The 24,913-nt window shown below is 39.2% G+C and overlaps 1 long non-coding RNA gene across 2 annotated transcripts in view; it reads left to right on the forward strand.

Annotated features, from left to right (window-relative positions):
* The window catches only part of LOC122563646 (uncharacterized), a 50,159-nt gene that overhangs the window by 8,559 nt on the left and 16,687 nt on the right, over positions 1 to 24,913 (forward strand). Inside the window, exon 1 of one of the 2 annotated variants that reach the window (XR_015752151.1) lies at positions 23,345 to 23,386. The exons of the other annotated variant lie outside the window; for it this stretch is intronic. This is a non-coding gene — a long non-coding RNA (uncharacterized LOC122563646). Of the gene's footprint in view, positions 1 to 23,344; positions 23,387 to 24,913 lie in introns of those variants that run through there. 2 annotated transcript variants of the gene reach the window in all.

The raw sequence follows: 24,913 nt of genomic DNA on the forward strand, positions 1-24,913 counted from the left end.
ATAACACGTATTGTTTTAGTGCACAAAAATGTAAATTTTAAAGAAGATATGTCAGAAGAAGCAGAACTGCAAAATCGAAACAAAATTAAAATATTGCAAGTGCTAGAAATCTGAAAGGAAAATTGGAAATGCTGGAAGTACTCAACAGATCAGATAGTATCTGTAGAATCTGTTTCTCTTTGCCGATGCTGCCTGATCTGCTGAGTATATGGAGTATTTTCTTTTGTTTTTATGTCTCAAAACTTAGCATGAGATGAAAGTGACAGGCTAGATCCTTTTTATCCAAAGATTAGGATTACAGAAGAGTGATTTAGATTGTTTGAAGAGCATTTCCTGAATTTGCTATGGTCTAATTACTCCCTTATGATCTGAAATTAGACCTGGATAAATTGATAGAGAAAATAAAAGATAATGGAGTTGAAAGATCAAAATAAACCAGTAAATGACTAGTTCTGTGACTTTTAAAATGTAGATTTTGTTAATGTTTTCTTTTAACATAGCATTTTGTTGAATAGTCGTAACTACCCAAAGTTCCAGATGTAGAACTGAAAGAAAGCAGATGTCATTGTTGTACTGTGAGAAGTGCCCAGAGGAAAGTGAAGATGAGCTGTAAACAGGAAATCCAGTTCTTTTATGTTCTGTGTGTATTCTAGTTTAGGAATTGATTTCAGCTGACCTAGCAGCCTATCTATTTGTTAGCACATGTAATTTATATTCAAGATGATTTTACTACCCTTTGTTACTGCTTGCCCGCAGTCTCCTCATCAATGATCTTACTAGGCATTGAACTAAATATAATGTTCGCTCAGTAAGAAATTATAAATATGATTAAAAATATCCTTTTATAATTTTATTTACCACATAAAATACAGAAATTATATGACTTTGCAGTACAACAGTATGCTGTATAGTGTAATAGATTACTTAATTCAACAATTGATAAATAAAAACCTGGGCAGATGTTTAATAGCATAATAGAAACATACCTGCCATGCTAGATGATCTGTTGCTCAAGAAACGATCATATCCTTAAGCAGTTGACCATTCAAAAAAGTTCTAAAAGGCTTGTCATATCTAAGCAGCAGGTGTACCAAATATTCCATAATTTTTATTGAAGTTAAATGTCTACAAAAAAGCAAATTCTGAAGCAGTTGTGTGTTTAGAAATTATTGAAAGGGATATGAGTACTGAAGGCATGGGAAACCAAATCAGAAATAGCTGGAAAAACTAAGCTGGCCTGTGGAGAGAAAGCAAAGTTAACGCTTCAGGTCCAGTGATCGTCCTTACGTTTACCAAATAGGCTCATTGTCACATCTTTCCCATCTCGGGATCCCATTGAAACCCAAAGACTATTGTTTAGAGTAATGGTTCTGATTTATAATTTTGGAATCTTCATTAAGCTCTACTCAATGTAGTAATTTCAAGAGGATTGGATGAAAGGTGCATAGATAAGGTGAATAGCAAGCATCTTTTCCTTAGGGTGGGGAGTTCAAAACGAGGGTGCATTTTTTTAAGGTGAGAGGAGAAAGATTCAAGAAAGGACATGAGGGCAAGGTTTTTACACAGAAAGTCTTTCATATTTGGAATGAATGGCCAGAGGAAGTAGTTGATACAGGTATAGTTACAACGTTTAAAAGACATTTGGATAAGAACATGAATAGGAAAGGTTTGAAGGGATATGGGCCAAATGCAGGCAAGTGGGACCAGTTAGGTTTGGGAACATGGTTGGCCCGGACTAGTTGGACTGAAGTATCTGTTTCCATGCTGTCTGACTCTCTGAAAGGAAGAACATGGGCTCCTGAAGAGGACAGACTTGTTATGCTAAGTATCCTCATTGACTTCTTTTAAAAATTGGTATTTAAGTGAAATTGTGTGATTGGCACATTGTGTTATGAAGATGGAAGTTATTGAAAATGAGAGGCCAAGCTAATGAGAGAACCATTGGCAAATCCCACATATATGACTGTTAAAAGCACACATATTAGTTATCAGTGCACACAAACATGTAACTTCAAAAGGAGCAAAAATGCAAAATCAAAAAAAAAGCTAAATACTGCAGATGCTAGAAATCTGAAAGTAAAATTGAAAATTCTAGAAATATTCAACCAATCAGACTGTATCTATTAAGATAATCTGTTTCTTTCTACAGATGCTGCCTGGTCATATTCCAGAAAGTAGCATGAGATTGAAAGGGACAGGTTAAAAATCTTTTTATCCAGAGATCAGGATTATAGAAGAATGATTTAGATGTTTTGAAGGGCAGTCTTGATTAATCCTTTGTGATCTGAAATTATGCCTGGATAAATGTGAGTTGAAGGATTAAAATAAACCTTAAAATGACTTATTCGGTGACTTTAAAAAGTTGCTTTTGTTAATGTTTTATTTAGCATTTTGTTCATGATGCACTCACTGTTGTAACTTAATTGCTTTTATTTAATAAACTGCACCTTGTTTAAGACAAGAGTCTCTTTTCGTTAAGACTCACAAATAGATTGCCTCTACCACTGTAAAGCAAGTAGATCCTTAGACACATCAAGGAAAGAGGATAGTGAAAGCAAACTGCCCCTACCCCAAGCTGGTAGTGTTTGATATCACAGCACATACAACAGAAACCATCGGGGGAATGAGCTGCATTGAGAATATGTTGATTTAATGAAACTGTAATTATTTTAATAATGTATCAATGATTGTATATTACTGGGACAAAAAGGAATTCTGATAAAAATTACATCAAATTATTGGCCTCTCCCGCCCCCATTTTCTTTTAGATTGTGTAGTTAGTACAGTTCAATAAAACTTCTAAACTAGAAACAGTAGTTAACAATGTTTGAGGATAAAATACCCAAAGTAGTCTGTAACCCTGCAGATTAAGAAGATAAGATATGAAAAGAATCCTCTTCAGAAGTTTATAAAGGCTTAAAAATATTCATTGCAATTATCAGGCTTGCTAATCAAAAATGCTTAATGCAGAGTATTAATACACTTCATACATGGCATAGTATTTTAAAATAAACGAAGCTGGTTTCAACTCAAAACCTTGTAAATTCACTGGGCGCTGACATAAATAAAACTAGTTAATGCACTTACACCAGGCAACATACTTTTTTCTCTCTTCATCTATTAGAAAACGGCTACAACAAGAATACGGATTAACTGGCTCCCCTTCTTTCTTCCACTACCTTCTTTGGTTTGTTATAACAGAGTTTATTTAAAAAGGATTCCTTTCCCTTATCCAAGACCCAACTGAACATATGTTTTAAAAATGAGCTAATTTGATGAGGCTACACTTGATAATCAATAAGTGATGGAAGACATCATCAATAGTGCTATCAAGCAGTATCTGCTCAGCAATAACCTGTTTGATGACACCCAGTTTGGGTTCTGCCAGAGTCATTCAGCTCCTTACTTCATCACAGTCTTGGTTCAAACATGGACAAAAGAGCTGAATTCCAGAGGTGAGGTAAGATTGACAGCCCTTGACATCAAGGCTGCATTTAACCCAGTGTGGCATCAAGGATCCCTAGCAAAACTGAAATTAATGAGCATCAAGGGGCAAAATCTCTGCTGGTTGAATTCATACTTGGCACATTGGAAGATGGTCATGGTTGTTGAAGGTCAGTCATCTCAGCTCCAAGACATCTCTGCAGATGTTCCTCAGGGTTGTGTTCAACGCTCAATCACCTTCAGCTGCTTCATCAATCACCTTCTCTCCATCATAAGTGGAGATGTTTGCTGATGATTGCACAATGTTCAGCACCATTTGCAACTCCTCAAATACTGAAGCAGTCCATGTTCAAATGCAACAAGATCTGGACACTATCCAGACTTGGGCTGACAAGTGACAAATAACATTCACATCATACAAATGCCAGTCAATGAACATCTTCAACAAGAGAGAGTCTAATCACCGCCTCTTCACATTCAATGTTGTCAATGAATCCCCATTATCAACACCCTTGGGGTTACCATTAACCAGAAATTCAACCAGATTCACTACATAAATACAGTGGCTATAAGGTAAGTCAGAGGCTAGGAATACTGCAAGTAATGTACATCCTGACTCCCCACCATTTAAAAGGCACAAATCAGGAGTATCTATGGAATACTCCCCATTTACCTGGATGTGTGCAACTCCAGTAACACTCAAAAAGCATGGCACCATTCAGGACAATGCAGCTTGCTTGATTGGCATCACAGCCACAAGCATCCACTCCTTCAATTACCGATGCTCAGTAGCAAAATTTTGTACTATCTACGAGATGCATTGCAGAAATTCACCAATGATCCTTAGACAGCATCTTCCAAATGCACGACCACTTCCATCTAGAATGACAAAGGCAGCACATGGGAACACCAGCAGCTACAAGTTTCCCTCCAAGCTACTCACCATCTTTGAAATACATCGTCGTTCCTTCACTGTCGCTGGATCAAAATCCTGGAATTCCATCCCTAATGCTATTGAGGGTCAACCCACAGCAGGTGAACTGCAGCAGTTCAAGAAGGCAATTCGCCACCACTTTCTCAAGGACAACCAGGGACAGGCAATAAAGGCTGGCCCTGTCAGTGATGTCCACATCCTACGAGTGAATAAAAAAAGTCATGCTTTCTTGAACATAAATCACGAGTTTACTAACTGCTAAGGAAAAAGAACTTAGAATGTAACAAATGTATCCACAAAGTAGAAATAAGAGGTGAGTCCAAAAACATAAGTTTAAAAGAATATCATACAGATCAGTCTCTGAATTATATGTGAAGAGTGGAAGGTTGAATGTACAGACACTGCAGTGGAGGTTATCGTTAGCATTGACTTTGGGAATTGAACTGTTGTATTCTGAAATTTTGGATTTTGTAAGCTGATTGAAGTTCTTTTGTTATGATTCCTTTAGTAACCTGGTATGCAGCACCCAGTAGAAAAAGTCTTTACCTGCAACTCAGAGATATCTAAGTAACAGTTCTTCAACTGTGACTTTCATTGCACACAAATGCTTGAATACAAGCTCATACACATAAGAACTTGCAATTCCAACAGCATGTTCCTGTACAGCTTAAAGTGGCTTTTCAGCCCCTGTACTTGTGCACTCTTCACAGGACAAAGGACAAAATGTATCTCCAATTTGGGACGTAATCAGCAGAAGGTCATCAGCTCCTTGCTACCTTTGTAGTCAAGCAATCTTAGTCCAGTTTGCTTTAGGTTTCTTTATCAGCTTTAGGTGTTGCATCCAATTGGTCTTGTACAGAATTGTTTAGGTCTGCAGTTATCTTATTTCTGTAGCAGTTCTCTTTTAAACTTTATTTTGAGGCTCTGTTCTATCGTCATAACAACTGTTTGTTGCATGTGTTTGACATTATGGGTGGAATTTCACGCTCCCTTGAGCAGTGTAGGCAAAGGAGAGAATTGTGGGAAAATATGATGAAAACGAAAACAAAGTCAGAACCTCAACATCAAGAAGTGTCCGTTATTTTCCTGAAGGTTTAAAATGGTAAGTTCAACATGTTGCTAATGAGTGACAATTCCCTTATTTCTATACATTTGCAACTCGTATATAGCCCAACTCACTTTATTTCTGTGAATCATATAACGGAAAATGGGTTGAGTCTATGGGGAAGATAGAACATCATAGCATTCAAACAGTTAATTTTGCTGTCAGTAATTTCTTGAAAAGCAACAGGCTAAAGATATCAATTACAAAAATACCATGTGTTTTCCAGTATTTTACTATAGGTAGTAGCAGCAACCAGTGGGACCTGAGAAGCATTAGCTTGCATCAGTGACATCCCTCATTTCGGAACCTGATCAGCTTTGCAGTCTGCGAATACTCATTTATTTTAAAGATTATTCAGGCTAATGACCTCTTTAGAAGCTCAGGTATCCTCCTGAGGTTGCTGTTTACAAATCCACCTACTCTTCAATATTTTTATAACATCACTGATTTTTGTCAAACAGAAAATTTAGTGGGAAACCTGATTCCAAGAGGTAAATCTTAACATGAACTTGTTTTCAATTATTGAATGGCTTGCTGTGTGGGCTACAAAATGGGTTTAACAAATGATTGGAACACAGTTAAAAATGTACCCTTTATACCTAACTAGGTCCTCTTGATAAAGTTTTAGCATGAATTCTTTACAGAATTATTCCAGACTGTGGAGAAAATCAAACCACTGTCTACCTCTTTGCTGATGGTCAATGGCAACTGTTTGAAATTATAAAACTTGAAGGTAGCACTGAGCAATGTTATGCCATTCATTTGTATCAAATTCCTTTACCCTCTATTTTAATGTCAATGATAAGCTGTTCAATTTTAATAATGAAAATCCACTTCAAAATGCTAAATACAGGTATCATACACAAAGATGTTGCCACATGATGAGTTTCTTGAGTAAATATTTTCAAGCCAAATCGCTTGCAAGGACCAAAAGGGAAAGCTGTCAATCACTTTGGGCCATTTTTGCAAATCTCTTTATGACTCGTTACAGAGTGGTGTTGACAAGAACCCAGGGAGTAGATACTCTGCCCTTTTCCAGATGGGAATGAAACATAATCTAGGAGCCTTAAAAAAAGAAAATATATTGAAAGAATGGGTTACAGGAATAAGACCTCTGGTTCGAAGATTGACAAAATATTAATAACATACAACCTGAAAACTTTCAGAGCGAGGGATAAGATGGCAAGAGCGAAAAAAAGTATATAGGAACTGGCATTAATTCACATTAATATGGCAGCTATTTGGTGAGATCACAAGAAACGTAGGAAATGAATAAGTTCTACATTGCTTCAGTTTCCCTGAGGTTAGTTTTGAAATCATTCCATTGTTTACATAATATGTTATCTTTGCTTGATATACCTCTTCACACAAATCAAGTCAACATATGAGCACTCTTTTGGGTGGATTTACAATTGTCATGTCAAGCTATTATTACTTCAAAACACTTCACAGCTAATTATGTACTTGTGCAAAACTTGGGCAAACTAGACAGTGAATTTCTACATCTTAAAAATGTGTTGCTGGAAAAGCGCAGCAGGTCAGGCAGCGTCCAAGGAGCAGGAGAATCGACGTTTCGGGCATGAGCCCTTCTTCAGGACAGCTAATTTCTACTTGGCAAGAAAAAAATATACATGTTCTGTTGATTTGTTTTTATAGCCTTGTTTAAAGTGTGAATATGAAGAACCTCCTACTCTTCTTTCAATATTTCTTTGGTATCTTTTGCTCGCTCCTCAACAGTCAGAAAAGGCACTAGTTTAGCTTCTCATTCAAACATAATGTAGTATTATTGCTGTACTGTGCTGATAAATCAGTCCAGATAGTAGTACTTTCTAATCAACCTGTTACACATGTTTTTTCAGACTCTGGAGCATGTGGCATTTAAACCTAGGTTTTCTGGCTCAGGGATTGGGACATTCCTATCTCTTAATCCAGATTACTTGCTTATATCCTGAAGTGGTTTTTGAACCCATAACAAATTGACTTCAAGGGGTAAGTGTTATCAAGAGACAAGCTGACACTTAGCAGGTATTAAATGATACATTTTCATTGCAAGTTCATGTCAATTTATCAGAACCTAATTAGTCAATGGGACATACGTCATGCTGCACAAAGTTGTGGAAAATGTTTTTCTTAACTTTTATCCTAATGTGAGGATATAAGAAACTGTAGTTTATCCTTCGTTCATTCTTCCTCCTAGCTGAAAGGATCAGTGTGGAGAAAGCTAATGATGACTTTCAGTCCCCCTTTTCCAAATGAAACAAGTTATGTGGGACAATTATTCATTTTCATTCTCTGCCACATAAAACTGGCAACATGGAGATCAGTTTTATTGCGCTCCTTTTACTTGGAGCCTCGCAGAACATCTATACATCTTGTTCTCCAGCTAAAGCTGACTGCTTCAAAATTATTGTTTGCTTGTCCATCTTAAATTAAGTAGGACAGTGACTTCCTCAACATTTCAGTTGCAGCTATGATGTGGAATTCAACCTTTCCTCTGCTGTCCTTAGCGGATAGGTAACTTTGTGATTGAGACTCTGCCCCTATCCCCAGTCTGTTGAGCTGAAGCAGGCCATTTGAATTTTGAAACACTAAAGGGACAAAAAAAAACTTAGGGAAAGAATAAAAAACAGTGGTTACACCATGGTCAAATCATTCGTTCTTCTGAATATGGAATAAAATAACATTAGCAGCAGTACAGCTGCTTCACATCTGGAACAGTCATCTAAACAGTGAGGTTTATAAATCCGTTCCGTGCTCTTAATTACTATTCCTGTAATTTCCACTCTGAGTGCACAGTTATTCATGGGGTTCCAAAACAAACACACTTTGGTAAAAACTAAGAGTCTTTAGGAACAAACTCCCCTCTCTCCTCTACCTGTTTTTGAGCAGTAGAAATTCCAAATGTCATTTGAAACATGCAGACCTGTTTTTTAAAATAGCAAAGTCCATCTGTGTGGGCCATTCAGTGGAATGTTTTGGCACATTCCAAATTAATTTTAATACTCATTCATTTCTCCTTGTGCTTGAGCAATTAAACACACAAAGAGAAATTGATTAATTGAAATCGTCTCAATATCCTGGATCCTCTTTGCTTCTCTTATTTTCCTTTCTAATTTCGTTAAAGAGTGGTAAGAATTGTTTTCAAGGCATAAACAGCAGAGCTAACCTAAATACAGAATTGGTCAGGTGAAATAATACTTTGCCGCTTGGTGCTCAGATGCTCAGTGACAAAGAACAATCTGTCTCGGTCTATCTACATGGATGCTGCAGTCAAGAAAGCACACCAACGCCTCTACATCCTCAGAAGGCTAAGGAAATTCAGCATGTCAACAATAACTCTTACTAATTTTATAGATGCACTGTCGAAAGCATCCTTTCAGGATGAATCACAGCTTGGTATGGTAACTGCTCTGCCCAAGACCACAAAAAATTTACAGAGATTTGTGAATGCAGCCCAGCCCATCACGCAAACCAGCTTTCTTTCCATTGACTCCATCTGCCGAGAGAAAGCATCCAACATAATCAAATACTGCTCGCCCTCATCCCGGTTACCCTCTCTTCCACCCTCTTCCTTCTGGCAGAAGATAAAAAGGTTTGAAAATATGTACCAACAGGTTCAAGAGTAGCTTCTTCCTCACTATCATCAGAATTATGAATGGACCTCTCATATATTAGAGGTAATCTTTCTCTGCACCTTGCTGTAGCTGTCACACTATATTCTGCCTTCTGTTCTATTACCCTGATGTTCTTATGTAAGGTATGATTTGTCTGGTTGGCATGGGAAACAATATTCTTCACTGTATTGGTACATGTGACAATAATAAATCAATCAAATCAAATGAACAACATTCCTGTGCAAATGCTATTTTCCGTATTTTTGTTCTTACAACATCTAAGAACTAGACTCACCAAACCGGTACTGGCTGAAAGCTTTTTCAAAATGTTTATATGGACTTGAAGTAAACTATTCAAAAAATTAACCTATAACAAAATATTGGATAATGGCAGAATCTGCTTTGGTATACAGTATATTTGAATTGGTTACGCACTACCAAAGATTTGTACTATCACAATATCTTGCAAAGTTAGGAAATAATGTGAGAGGCAAGGTTAAATTCTAATAGATTTTAAATTGGTTGTCACACTATTTTTACTAATATACACATGAGCATTGTTCCACTAATCTTCAAATGATCTCGTTAATGTTGATCTTGCTTTGTGCACCTCCTACGTAGTGTAACCTGTATTCCTTACACTGTCCAAGCACCCAATGATCTGTATGTCCTTGCTTACTATGATCTGCCTTACTGCTCATGAACAAAGCTTTTCACTGCACTTAGGTAAACGTGACAATAAATCAAATCATCATCATAAATCAAGTCATCATCCTCATTATCACTATCAATACTAATTTGTCATCATTAGGACCTGGTAATATTTGACGTAATATGGCAAGCAGGAGCTTGCTTGCCATATTAGACTCAAAAAGATAAGTGTAAAATTTGTGGGATGATTTAGGATAGTCAGAGATTTAATTTCTGCTTCTGTGTTAGTTGACCATAGCCAGAATGCTGGTCAGGATACACCTCAAGGTCTTAGTTTCATTGCAGAAAATTGTCCTAATAAGTCTTCCTGGCTGTTATCGAAAACTCCTTGTAGGAGGTTAATATGAGGAGGCTTTAGGTGAGGCTGAAGCAGTTTGGCTGTGGTGTTCCCTCCATCCCTGCATTCAAAAATTCCCCCAATTCTTAGTGTTGAACGTTATACTTGGATAGTGTCCAAATTATGCTAATGCTTTCAGGAGAGAAGGAGAAAGATGCAATTATCATGGTAAAAATGTAGTACTTTTGAAAAGTGCTATAATCTAACAGCCTTCTTTTTTGCTAACAGTGAAACGAAAGTAAACAAAAATTCCTGCAGGGTCTGTAGTTTTGCTTTTAATGACCATCTTCTGTCCTAATTATAAAATTGTCCAAAATATCAAGCAATATGAAATAGATCCCTGCAAAACAAAATTAAGTTTGAAAAATGGAAACTAATAGATAACAAACATAACTGGGGTTGCCTACTTTTGATTGTTGAGGTCATATAGCTCTTTGATTACAGCTCAGGAATTACTCAATGCTCAGTCACTCAGAATATTCAAGACGTATAAATAATTATATAATTTTGCCTACTAAAAGAATTAAGGGATATTGAGATAATGCAGGAAGGTGGAATTCAGGGAGAAGATCACCATGGTGTTATTTTCTGGATCTGTAGATTGTGAAGGAGCAAAAATGGCCTTTGCAGTGATATGTACTTCTTGTCAGATGTGGGAGTTTAAAGAGAGTTTAAGGGTTACTGCGGATTATATCTATCATAAATGCTGTTGGATGCGAATCTTATCAGACTGAGTGGATTGGTTGGAGAGACAGATAGAAGCGATGAGGAATTTGCAACAGCAACAGTATGTGATGGATGGCAGTAAGAGGAAGGGGGGAAAGTCTCAGATACAGTCACATAGATGGGTTAACTCCAGGAAGGGTAAGACAGGTAGGCAGCGAGTGCAGGAGTCTTTTGTGGATATACCCATTTCAAACAGGTGTGCTGTTTTGGAAAATGCAGTGAGTGATGGATTCTCAGGGGAACGTAGCACGAACAGCCAAGTTTCTGGTATTGAGACTGGCTGTAATGCAACGAGGGGTACACTGGCTTCCAAGAGATCAATTGTGTTAAGGGATTCTGTAGTCAGAGGTACAGACAGACGTTTCTGTGGCCAGCAGAGAAAAAGCAGAATGGTGTGTTGTTTCCCTGGTTCCAGGATCAAGGATGTCTCAGAGAGGGTGCAGAATGTTCTCACGGGGGAGAGGGGCCAGCTAGAGGTCATTGTCCACATTGGAACCAACGACATTGGAAGGGAAAAGGTTGAGACTCTGAAGGGAGATTACAGAGAGTTAGGCAGAAATTTAAAAAGGTGGTCCTCAAGGGTAATAATATCTGGATTACTCCCAGTGCTACGAGCTAGTGATGACAGGAATAGGAGGATAGAGCAAATGAATGCATGGCTGAGGAGCTGGTGTATGGGAGAAGGATTCACATTTTTGGATCATTGGAATCTCTTTTGGGGTAGAAGTGATCTGTACAAGAAGGATGGATTGCACCTAAATTGGAAGGGGACTAATATACTGGCAGGGAAATTTGCCAGAACTGCTTGAGAGGATTTGAACTAGTAAGGTGGGGGGGGTGGGGGGAACCCAGGGAGATAGTGAGGAAAGAGATCGATCTGAGATGGGTACAGTTGAGAACAGAAGTGAGTCAAACAGTCAGGGCAGGCAGGGACAAGGTAGGACTAATAAATTAAACTGCATTTATTTCAATACAAGGGGCCGAACAGGGAAGGCAGATGAACTCAGGGCATGGTTAGGAACGTGGGACTGGGATATCATAGCAATTACGGAAACACGGCTCAGGGATGGGCAGGACTGGCAGCTTAATGTTCCGGGATACAAATGCTACAGGAAGGATAGAAAGGGAGGCAAGAGAGGATGGGGAGTGGTATTTTTGATAAGGGATAGTATTACAGCTGTGCTGAGGGAGGATATTCCCGGAAATACATCCAGGGAAGTTATTTGGGTGGAACTGAGAAATAAGAAAGGGATGATCACCTTATTGGAATTGTATTATAGACCCCCCAATAGTCAGAAGGAAATTGAGAAGCAAACTTGTAAGGAGATCTCAGCTATCTGTAAGAATAATAGGGTAGTTATGGATTTTAACTTTGCAAACATTGACGAGGGCTGCCATAGTGTTAAAGGTTTAGATGCAGAGGAATTTCTTAAGTGTGTATAAGACAATTTTCTGATTCAGTATGTGAATGTACCCACTAGAGAAGGTGCAAAACTTGACCTACTCTTGGGAAATAAGGCAGGGCAGGTGACTGAGGTGTCAGTGGGGGAGCACTTTGGGGCCAGCGACCATAATTCTATTCGTTTTAAAATAGTGATGGAAAAGGATAGAAAAGTTGAAGTTCTAAATTGGAGAAAGGCAAATTTTGACGGTATTAGACAAGAACTTTCGAAAGCTGATTAGGGGCAGATGTTCGCAGGTAAAGGGACGGCTGGAAAATGGGAAGCCTTCAGAAATGAGATAACAAGAATCCAGAGAAAGTATATTCCTGTCAGGGTGAAAGGAAAGGCTGGTAGGTATTGGGAATGCTGGATGACTAAAGAAATTGAGGGTTTGGTTAAGAAAAAGAAGGAAGCATATGTCAGGTAGAGACAGGATAGATCGAGTGAATCCTTAGAAGAGTATAAAAAAAAAGGAGTATACTTAAGAGGGAAATCAGGAGGGCAAAAAGGGGACATGAGATAGCTTTGGCAAATAGAATTAAGGAGAATCCAAAGGGTTTTTACAAATATATTAAGGACAAAAGGATAACTAAGGAGAGAATAGGGCCCCTCAAAGATCAGCAAGGCGACCTTTGTGTGGACCCACAGAAAATGGGGGAGATACTACATGAATATTTTGCATCAATATTTACTGTGGAAAAGGATATGGAAGATGGTGACATCTTACAAAATGTCCAGATTACAGAGGAGGAAGTGTTGGATGTCTTGAAACGGTTAAAAGTGGATAAATCCCCAGGACCTGATCAGGTGTACCCAAGAACTCTGTGGGAAGCTAGAGAAGTGATTGCTGGGCCTCTTGCTGAGATATTTGTATCATTGATAGTCACAGATGAGGTACTGGGAGACTGGAGGTTGTTTAAGAAGGGTGGTAAAGACAAGCCAGGGAACTATAGACCGGTGAACCTGGGCAGGTTGTTGGAGGGAATCCTGAGGGACAGAATGTACATGTATTTGGAAAGGCAAGGACTGATTCGGGATAGTCAACATGGCTTTGTGCGTGGGAAATCATGTCTCACAAACTTGATTGAGGATTTTTAAGAAAGAACAAAGAAGATTGATGAGGGCAGAGCAGCAGTCTATATGGACTTCAGTAAGGCGTCTGACAAGGTTCCCCATGGGAGACTGATTAGCAAGGTTAGATCTCATGGAATACAGGGAGAACTAGCCATTTGGATATGGAGCTGGCTCAAAGGTCGAAGACAGAGGTTTGTTTTTCAGACCAGAGGCTTGTGACCAGTAGAGTGCCACAAGGATCGGTGCTGGGCCCTCTACTTTTCATCATTAACATAAATGATTTGGATGCGAGCATAAGAGGTACAGTTAGTAAGTTTGCAGATGACACCAAAATTGGAGGTGTAGTGGACAGCGAAGAGGGTTACCTCAGATTACAACAGGATCTGGACCAGATGGGCCAATGGGCTGAGAAGTGGCAGATGGAGTTTAATTCAGACAATTGCGAGGTGCTGCATTTTGGGAAAGCAAATCTTAGCAGGACTTATACACTCAATGGTAAGGTCCTAGGGAGTGTTGCTGAACAAAGAGACCTTGGAGTGCAGGTTCATAGCTCCTTGAAAGTGGAGTCGCAGGTAAATAGGATAGTGAAGAAGGCGTTTGGTATGCTTTCGTTTATTGGTCAGAGTATTGAGTACAGGAGTTGGGAGGTCATGTTGCGGCTGTACAGGACATTGGTTAGGCCACTGTTGGAATATTGCGTGCAATTCTGGTCTCCTTCCTATCGGAAAGATGTTGTGAAACTTGAAAGGGTTCAGAAAAGATTTACAAGGATGTTGCCAGGGTTGGAGGTCTGAGCTACAGGGAGATGCTGAACAGGCTGGGGCTGTTTTCTCTGGAGCGTCGGAGGCTGAGGAGCGACCTTATAGAGGTTTACAAAATTATGATGGGCATGGATAGGATAAATAGACAAAGTCTTTTCCCTGGGGTCGGGGAGCCCAGAACTAGAGGGCATAGGTTTAGGGTGAGAGGCGAAAGATATAAAAGAGACATAAGGGGCATCCTTTTCACGCAGAGGGTGGTATGTGTATGGAATGAGCTGCCAGAGGATGTGGTGGAGGCTGATACAATTGCAACATTTAAGAGGCATTTGGATGGGTATATGAATAGGAAAGGTTTGGAGGGATATAGGCCGGGTGCTGGCAGGTGGGACTAGATTTGGGTTGGGATATCTGGTCGGCATGGACGGGTTGGACCGAAGGGTCTGTTTCCATGCTGTACATCTCTATGACTCTATTGAATGGTGGAACAGGCTCAAAGGGATGAGTGACCATTTCTGCTCTTATTTCACATGTTTTAAATGGGAGTATCTGTGATTCAAAGTATACTCAGTGTTGCTTCAGCTGGACTACACCTTGTACTCAACTGTTTTAGAAGCTAATGACACAGTATTTGCTTTTCAGCTTTGACCACATTGTAATGTTTCTAAATTCTTGGTTAGGACTGTACTAACATTCTCGGCAGTGTGTGAAAATCCACAGTAACCACATTCTACCTTGTTTGTTATTTCATCGAGTAAGACAGTGTATTGGGGTTCAATCATGTTCTTGAATATTTTTTGCGAGCCAAAGGATTATGCTAGTAGAATTTAAGAAAATTTGTTAGTAGATTTGTTAAAACCTCATAGGCACCTTGTGTTCACAAAATACTTCAGATTATGGTACTAATTGCAATGAGTCTGATTTTGTTGCTGAGATGTATATCAGCTATACAGTTTTTTTGTTAATACTTTAGCCGAATTTTAAAAATGAATCGTCTAATAGGCTCCTCATCTGGAATTGATTTTTTAAATAAATATTTATACAGTTGTGAAAAATATTCTTTAATAAATAACATAAGATCTCATTTGAAACAATGTCTTTTTATAATGTAACAGGCAAGTTCAAGGAACATCCCAAACAATGGCTGAGACATTTGGTGATAATTGTAATATTGTTATGTTATTTGTAAAGAGCTAAGAACTAATCGTTCTTATACATAAATCAGGATATTCCATTCACGGCTGCACTGTAGTCATGTGCCGATTAACAATGGGCTAAATTTTACCAGAAATCAACTGTGTCAATTTTGATGAATTTCATGAAGGCTTTCTCTGTGAGCCCCAGCAAGATTTCTCATGCTATCATTCCAAACTCACCTCATTGTCTGTGCACCATTCTTGAAGCTGAGCCGTGCACCAAGCCAGATGCTGGTACTTCTGAGTTGCCTTGCACTGTCCCTGTCAATTGCCCAAATATATCAAACAGAGGGAAATTGCCCACTTTTATGACACGGTCTGGAGTTCTTGGTAGATGAGGGGTGCGTGTGGTTGTAGCACAAGATTCGAGGACTGGAAGAATAAGCGGCCAGCTGGGGTCACCAGGTTACTGTGCTGAATTTCATGTCAGGAATTGTCACCATCAGTCTCTATCCAGTGGTAGGAGAATGGAAAGCTTCGTAACAATGAGGTGAGATTAACTAACAGCGAGATGATAATGCATACAAATAGTCTTCTCATCACTTGCTAGTGAGAATCTTGTCTCACTATACAATTGTTGGTTCCACGTTGGAAATCTCCCCACTGCTAATCTCACATGATTTTCCCAACTTTCTCATCCATGCACATGGTTGTTCAGTGACTGGGAAAGTTCTGCCCAATGTTTCAGTTCATCAGCCGCATGGAGAGAAGCAAGAAATACATCTGATGAAGTTCCAGTCTTTTGAATCTAAAGTGTGGTTTTATCTAATAGGATTCAGAAGATATAACAATAACCATGTCTATTTTACAGGCATGAAGAAGCTTAAATATTCAATATTGAAGGAGCATGCACATAGTGCACCAAAAATGTATTACCTGCTTATCATGTTAGTCATGGTTCACACCTGAAACAAATGTCTGTCTGCATATTAAATAGGAGATCTATGGCTAGATACTGCCATAAAAATGGTGTTTAGAGTAAAATGATTATCCTAGATCTTGGAGAAGCTTTGTGATCTTTATGTTCCTCCTGGGCTCATTGCATTCATAAAGATCATTTAGTTTCCAGATGCTCTGTCCCCTGCCTGATCATCACCACCCCCAGCCTGAAGGCTCCTTCTGACAATGAAGTGGTTTTTTTTCCAGTTAATTTATTTCAGGATATGGGTATCACAGAGTCATAGAGCCTTACAGCATGGAAACATACTCTTCGGACCAACCAATCCATGCCGAACATAATCCCAAACTAAACTAGTCCCACCTGCCTGTGTCTGGCCCATATCCCTCCAACCATTTCTTATTCATGTACTTATCCAAATGTCTTTTAAACATTGCACCTGCATCCACCACTTCCTCTGGAAGTTATTCCACACGTGAACCACCCCATGTATTTTTTAAACTTTCTCCTCTCACCTTAAAAATATTCCCCCTTGTTTTGCAATCCCTCACCTAGGGAAAAGATACCTGTCATTTACCTTTATCTATACCTCTCATGATTTTATAAACCTCTACAAAGTCACCCCTCGACCTTCTACACTCCACTGGCTAGGCCAGTATTTATGCAAATCCCTGGCTGCCAGAGGACAATTAAGAGTCAACCTCTTCCTTCACTCCCTATGCCCATGGCACCTTCCCCTGCAAACGCCAAAGGTATAACACCTGCCCATTTATCTCCTCCCTCCTCAATATCCAAGGGCCCAACTATAACTTCCAGGTGAAGCAGCACTTTTTCTGCACTTCTCACACATTGCTGATGAAGGGCTTATGCCTGGAATGTCGACTCTCCTGCTCCTTGGATGCTGCCTGACCTGCTGTGCTTTTCCAGTGCCACACTTTTTGACTCTGATCTCCACCAGTATCTGCAGTCCTCGCTTTCTCCTACTTCTCTCAATCTAGTTTACTGCATTCACTGCTCACAATGTGGTCTTGTCCAAATTGGGGAAACGATGCATGGACTGGGTGAACAATTCGCAAAACATCTATGTTCTGCCTGCAAAAAGACCCCGAGCTTCCAGTTGCCTGCCACTTTAATACACCACTATATTCCCTGGCCAACATCTCTGTCTCAGACTTGCTGCAGTGCTCCAGCGAAGCTCAGCGCAAGCTGGAAGAACAACATCAGCCAGATCGTTATTGACTTCTTTGTCCAACTGTTCTTCTTTATCTTTGGGCTTGATCCCTACTATAGTTTACTCCTTATCCCCTACCCCCACCCTATTTTTAAAATAGAAACTGACATTTTCCTAGCTACCATCGGTACTGAGGAAGAGTCACTGGACCCAAAATGTTAACTCTGAATTATCTTCACAGATGTTGCCAGACCTGCTGAGCTTTTCCAGCACCTTCTGTTTTTGTTTTAAGAGTCAACCTCTGTGGGTCTGGAGTCACATGTAGGATAGACCAAGCAAATTCCCTTCCCAAGGACCTTAGTGAACCAGATGTGTTTTTCCCAACAATCGACAACAATTTTCTTTTATTAAATTTGAGTTCCACCATCTGCCACAGCCAGATTTGAATTCAGGTCCCAAGAATGTTATCCGGGTGTCTGGAGGATTAGTTGAGTGATATTGTCACTCAGCCATCATCTTCCCTAAATCCTACAGTTTACATTTGTTTCAGACCTTTGTGCCTCCTGTGCCCTCAGCTTGGTGGTCTCATTTAAAAGAGGCTTGAAGTCAATTTCAAATGATGGAGTGAGCTGGCCTGGCAAATGGAGGAATACCAGATTGCCTTCAATGCAGATAAAACCAGAAAAGTTGTCAAAGAATGCTTTGCCAATAGCATCAGAGTGGTTAGTTAAATGACCCATTCTGACCAATGGACTGTGCTCGCTGTCTAGTTTATTAATATTTTTAAAATGTCACTCCTAATTAATTTAACATAATCAGTTTAAAAACTGGGAGCAATTTTAAGACAGTGCACTTGAAGGTCTCCTTTCTCGCTAGACTGTAAATAGAATTACTTGATATAAATAACTGCTCAGCTATATTTGATGCGAGAGTTCTGGAGAAAAGTAGGATATAGTTTTGTGTCTGCAGTCAACCTCCACCAAGAGCTATCAGTATTAATGCACTGTGCAGACTAGTAGTGATTGGAGTCCAGAAGCTAATATGTTTGATGAGGGCAGAGCAGTAGATGTGATCTATATGGATTTCAGTAAGGCGTTCAACAAGGTTCCCCATTGGAGACTGATTAGCAAGGTTAGATCTCATGGAATACAGGGAGAACTAGCCATTTGGATACAGAACTGGCTCAAAGGTAGAAGACAGAGGGTGGTGGTGGAGGGTTGTTTTTCAGACTGGAGGCTTGTGACCAGTGGAGTGCCACAAGGATCGGTGCTGGGCCCTTTACCTTTTGTCATTTACATAAATGATTTGGATGCAAGCATAAGAGGTACAGTTAGTGAATTTGCAGATGACACCAAATTTGGAGGCTGCAGTGGACAGCGAAGGGGTTACCTCAGATTACAACAGGATCTGGACCAGATGGGCCAATGGGCTGAGAAGTGGCAGATGGAGTTTAACTCAGATAAATGCGAGGGACTGCATTTTGGGAAAGCAAATCTTAGCAGGACTTATACACTTAATGGTAAGGTCGTAGGGAGTGTTGCTGAACAAAGAGACCTTGGAGTGCAGGTTCATAGCTCCTTGAAAGTGGAGTCGCAGGTAGATAGGATAGTGAAGAAGGCGTTTGGTATGCTTTCCTTTATTGGTCAGAGTATTGAGTACAGGAGTTGGGAGGTCATGTTAACAGCTGTACAGGACATTGGTTAGGCCGCTGTTGGAATATTGCATGCAACTCTGGTCTTCCTATTAGATAGATGTTGTGAAACTTGAAAATGTTCAGAAAAGATTTACAAGGATGTTGCCAGGGTTGGAGGATCTGAGCTCAGTGAGAGGTTGAACAGGCTGGGGCTGTTTTCCCTGGAGCATCGGAGGCTGAGGAGTGATCTTATAGAGGTTTACAAAATTATGAGGGGCATGGATAGGATAAATAGGCAAAGTCTTTTCCCTGGGGTTGGGGAGTCCAGAACTAGAGGGCAGAGGTTTAGGGTGAGAGGGGAAAGATATAAAAGAGACCTAAGGGGCAACTTTTTCACACAGAGGGTGGTACATGTGTGGACTGAGCTGCCAGAGGATGTGGTGGAGACTGATACAATTGCAACATTTAAGAGGCATTTGGACGGGTATATGAATAGGAAGGGTTTGGAGGGATATGGGCCGGGTGCTGGCAGGTGGGACTAGATTGGGTTGGACTGAAGGGTCTGTTTCCATGCTGTACATCTCTATGACTCTGTGACCTGGGAAAGCTAAACAAAAGGGGAAGCCTTGTATCTATAAAATATTTAAGACTAATGCAGGTTTCAGTTTTTAAGTATTAAAATTTCAGTTTTTAAAAATCAATACGTATATTTTAATTTTAATACAACCAGTTAATTTAAATATATTGTCACTATTTAAGTAAAGTTAATCCATATCAAAGCCATTTTAAAAAATATGATATGCTGTGTTGGGAAGATGCAATACAAATTCTATTTCCACAATTATGTCTCTGCCAACATTTTTGAGAAATGAAGAGCAATATTTATTGGAGGTCTTGTCCACCTGTTGAAAAGCCAGTGAGAGACTCGTATCTCCTTCTCCCAGGAAGACATTTAACTGGGCATCGGTGGGCAGGTTAAAGGACCTCAGACTAGAAATCCAACCACTCCATTGGGAAGCAATGGCTAATCAAAGGCCAGCAGCAGTTCATTGCTTGACAACTGCCAACAGGAGCAGGTGGCATAGCACTCACGAAAAGCTGAAAAATTGGTCACAGACCAGTCCATGGTTGCTTGATGACAAGTTATGGCGGGAATGGAGGAAACTTCATTAGCAAGAGCATGAGGTGACTTTGAGTTGGCTCTCCCCTACCCAATGCGGGGCCCCTTGGTTAGGCATTGATTGCCTTCAGACAGGTCTCCCCTAACCTTGAAATTCACAGATAAGTCTGACAGGAATCACAGTTAATTGAAAGACCCAATAGTGATTAGCTTAACCGTGGAGTAAGACTGATTTTGTGGGCAGGGTCAGCTTCTTGAGTGATTTTGTTTTTGCTTTTCGAGTTTCCATGAAGTGAATTCACCGCCCCACTGTTCTGGGCAGTGGCAGAAAGGTGGCCGGCTCCCTCCCAGCACCCTCCCATGTGATGAAATGCACCCTGTCACAAAACCAGCTTCAGGATGGGCACTAACACCCACCCAAACTGAAGTTATGAGTTGCTGTATTTTTCACATTACACTTGGACTGGATTCTGCTAATCCAATCTATTGACCTGGGTACAGGATAAATTTTGTATCTAAAGCATCCATCAGAGTTCCAATACTAACTTCCAAGTTTCACATTATGTATAAATTATCAACAAATCATGATAGAGCAATTATTTTTAGAAAAAAAAATATATTGTAAAGGAAGTATGGTCATTTCCTGGTATGGTTTTCTACTGAATTAAGCTGACCTTGTCAAAGACTAGAAGCTAAGCTACTGCTACAGACACAACAACCTCTCAATTCACTTATATAAGCTATTTTCTCACAGGGAGTACCTAAGCTTTAGGTTTAAAGATGGAGCACAGATTGGCAGCTGAAATTACGAACAAGAATTTATTTTATCCCATTCAATATTGCGAAACATGCACAACATTGTATGCGTTTTCAAAGGTGTTTTTGAGCTCTAGTTTCTGTCCGAGCTCATTTGCTATTGCTAAAATGTAAAATCGACCATGGACATGGCATTGGGCAATGTTTATAGTTCAATAAAAAAAACTTTGTTGCGTTAATATATTATCTGATATAGTTAAGAATCATAACCCGATGCGGTTTCTTAATCCATCTGAAAATGGGTTTACCACAAAAAAAAACGTTTAAATCAATCGTCCAACACCTGTTAGTAATGCAATTTATAAACTCACAAAATATAAATATTTACTATAAACATCGGTTTATAGTTCACTATAGCATTACAAACATTGGTGTACAGTCAAAACGCAAAAACTTTAAAACGTGCCGATTTGCACCTGAAAGAAATTTAATGTTAAGAACCTCCTTGAAGACTCACAAAGGTTCGCAGTTAATTGTAATATCCACTAGTGACTAGTTTATCTTCATGGTCTGGTTAGTTTTGTGTGCAGGTTCAGCTTCTCGAGTGACTTTTTTAAAGCTAACAACGCAAAAATATATCATGGAACCACAATTTGTGTTGGATATAAACTGTGCTTAAAACCTTGAGACCATTTGTGCTGCTTTGGCCGAGACTGAACGACGTTGTCAAAAGAGAATACAAATTCTTGTCCGACAATTTTGCCAAAGGTATGGGCTACCTATGAATAATGCTGTGGAAATTGGCCAGTTACAGTATTTAAAATGTTTTCATTTATTTGATCATTCAATTGAAATTGAGCTGCAGTAATACAGGGGCTGTTAATTATTAATGTTTCTTAAATCACGTAAATTTGACCAAAGATGTTTTCCTTCAATTGACACCACCAACAAAAACATAATTATCTGGTTATTCATTCTTTTGCTGTTTGTGGCTATTAAATTTGACAATGTAAAGATGATGGATAATCAAAAGTTACATTTATTGTACAGCATTTTGGAGCAACGTGGGAACTGGATATGGTGCTGTATAATTCAAGTTCTGTCCGTCTTCCTGCCTGCTTAGTGTCTGCTGCTCCTCTTCAAAAGATCCTTGGGACATTGTGCCAAGTGAAAGGAGCTATACAATTTCTTGCTCATGATATTGCACTGGATTATAGGAAATCATTCCATGTGTTATAGACCACATCTGTGGTATAATGTGCAAGCCATTATTTAAATCTGTGGTAATGGAAAAGTACTGAATCATTTGCAGTAAAGGGTGACAGTAATTTTGTTCTCAACTCTCTACGTGCATTTGTGTCATGAAAGGGGTGTGCAGTTAAATGATATTATTATAGAACATCATGGTATAAACTTTGCCAGATACTTAAATATTAAAACATATTCATATTTAAATAGTGTCTTTCACATACAACTGTTTAAACCTTCCGTCTCACAAAAGTTTTTAAAAAAGTCTTTATCTATGTGAAGCTTTTGTACAAATTTTCTGTCCATTGATATTTAACTGAGCACATTTAGCTATTATCCAGGTTGATAATCAGGGACCTTGTGTCACAAAGCTACTCCTTATGCTTTAATGGATAAAAAAAACTACAGTCAGAATACACAACTTGTCATTGGGTAGAATTGCAATGCAGTGAATCACTTCCCAATCACCCCTATGCGAAACAGTATCTAATTAGTCATTAGGGATTAATTATGATTACAATATTGGGTGTTAGAAGTTGCTTATTTTCACTTGGGCACTGCAATCCCAAAAGTTAACCTCTAAAACCTCTAAAACCTAAAGCTGACCTGAATTCTTGCTCATACATTTTCTAGTGGGCTACCATTAATACTTACGTACTGAAATAATTATTTACTTGTGTGCATACCTATAGATTAAACAGGAAAAGCATTGTTGGGTGCAGATACTTCACCATCGATTCTTATTAATGAACTGTGTTAAAAACATAACGTGACATTTTTCTTTCCAGATATGCTTGGGCCTGCTGTAGATTTCCAGCATTTTCTAAAGATGTCTTTAAATTTTCTAAATCTCCACATTTCCCCTTCAATGTTATTATAAAATCATTCATAAGAACAGCATACAAAAACATATTCCATTGCATTCTATTACATGCCAACTTTGACTCTCTTCCCTCTAAGTCTGAAGGTCATGAGTTTAAGCCCTGCGTTAGGGTTTGAGCACACTTGGTAGGCTAATATTTCAGTATAGCTTTGTGAGAATGCTGCAGATGTGAAAGTGACGTTTTTCAGATAAGACTTTGAACAGAGAACCTGTTTGCACTCTGAAAGGGATACAGCCAACCTATGGGTTACAAATGAATTCTGTTCCTGAATATGTTCGTAAGTCGATTTATATGGAAGTCAGGACATAATACAGTATAATATAAAATAACCATTTGTAAGTACTAACAAATATTTGCATGTTGGATCTTTAAAATTAATATTAATCCCTTATATGGGATCTTGGTTGTAAATATGAAAGTCTGTAAGTTGGGCATTTGTAAATCAGGAACTATCTGTAAAAGAAGTTCCCATAGCACTTATTTGAAGAGCAGAGGACATATTCTCTAATATATTGATGAGTCTACACCCCTAAGCCAACATTACTAAGTTTGTTGGATATCACTGCTTGGAGGTGATCTGAGCACATGAATTGCTGGAGCAGGACTTGTGACCTGAAAGAGTTAGTGGTATCCTATTCCAATGGCCATTAAGGTGATAGCTTGAACTGTAATATGATTTTTTACTTCAAAGGAGCCAGAGGAAATGATCTCTCAACCGTTCACCCACATAAGTATCAGGGTTGGTATTGATATCATTTGTGCCAGAACACACTGCTTCATCTCATTTCCCCCTGATAAGGTTAGGGCTGCAGCTTGGTCAGTAGGCTTTGCCAATATAGCTGGATTCCACACGTGCAGGGCATGATAGACTATATACACATTATGCTGAGAGGACCACATCATAATGGAACTGAGTTCATCAATCAAAAATGGTTCCATTCCATCAATGTGCAAATCAGCTGTGATCATCAGTTATGTTTCATTAGTCAGAAGTCACATGACACCAGGCTATAGTCCAACAGATTTACTTGAAATCACAAGCTTTCAAAGCGCTGCCCCTTCTTCAGGTGAAGTCCTGTTGAAGAGGCAGTGCTGCAAAAGCTTCTGATCTCAAATAAACCTATTGGACTAGAACCTAGTATCATGTGATTCTGACTTTGTCCACCCCAGTCCAACATCGGTACCTCCACATCATGGCTATTTTCTTAGGGGTTTGCACATTATAACCTGCAGCTTCCATGATCTCTATATCCTTGGAAACTCTCCTGTCCTTGCTGCATTTGAAGGGACACACAGCTCACAAAGATAGTTTCTGGGAGACAAGGCTACTCTCTGCATAAATGGAGCATGCAAATAGAGAATGTAAAAATGCTAATGAACTGGGGGAGTGGGAGCAGTCTTCTGAGAAGTGTGAGGACGTTGAACAATTGAGTGGGAGGAACATCACCTTCAGCTTGATGGAGCACTGCAGAGTTGGGCACTGCAAGTCAGTCAGGACTTTAATGACACCCGATTCCAGTAAATAAGAGATGGTACAGTGATCGTTCATTAACTGTAAAATTATAGGTTCTTGACAAGCAAACAGTTTGTTTCTGTTCTGAGAAACAAATACAACTTCTGTTTGTTTAATTTCTGTTTGGTTTTGGTGTTGGTGAATAAAGATGATGTTTGAACTGTTTGAAATCTTCCCTGTGTGTGATGGTCCCACATTGAACAATGATAAGATGCTGGGCCACTGTGAGCTTTGGCGAAAGAGTAATAGTGACTTACAGGGTTGTATGTGGGAATATGGCTAAGGACAGGTGATCTCTGGCCTGATGCCTATTCTGCAATAGGTATAGCAATGTGCTTTTGTATATATT

This window comes from Chiloscyllium plagiosum, unplaced genomic scaffold, assembly GCF_037043375.1.
Source record: "Chiloscyllium plagiosum isolate Xiang-an unplaced genomic scaffold, Cpla_swu_hap1 HiC_scaffold_30, whole genome shotgun sequence".
NCBI classification, from domain to species: domain Eukaryota; kingdom Metazoa; phylum Chordata; class Chondrichthyes; order Orectolobiformes; family Hemiscylliidae; genus Chiloscyllium; species Chiloscyllium plagiosum.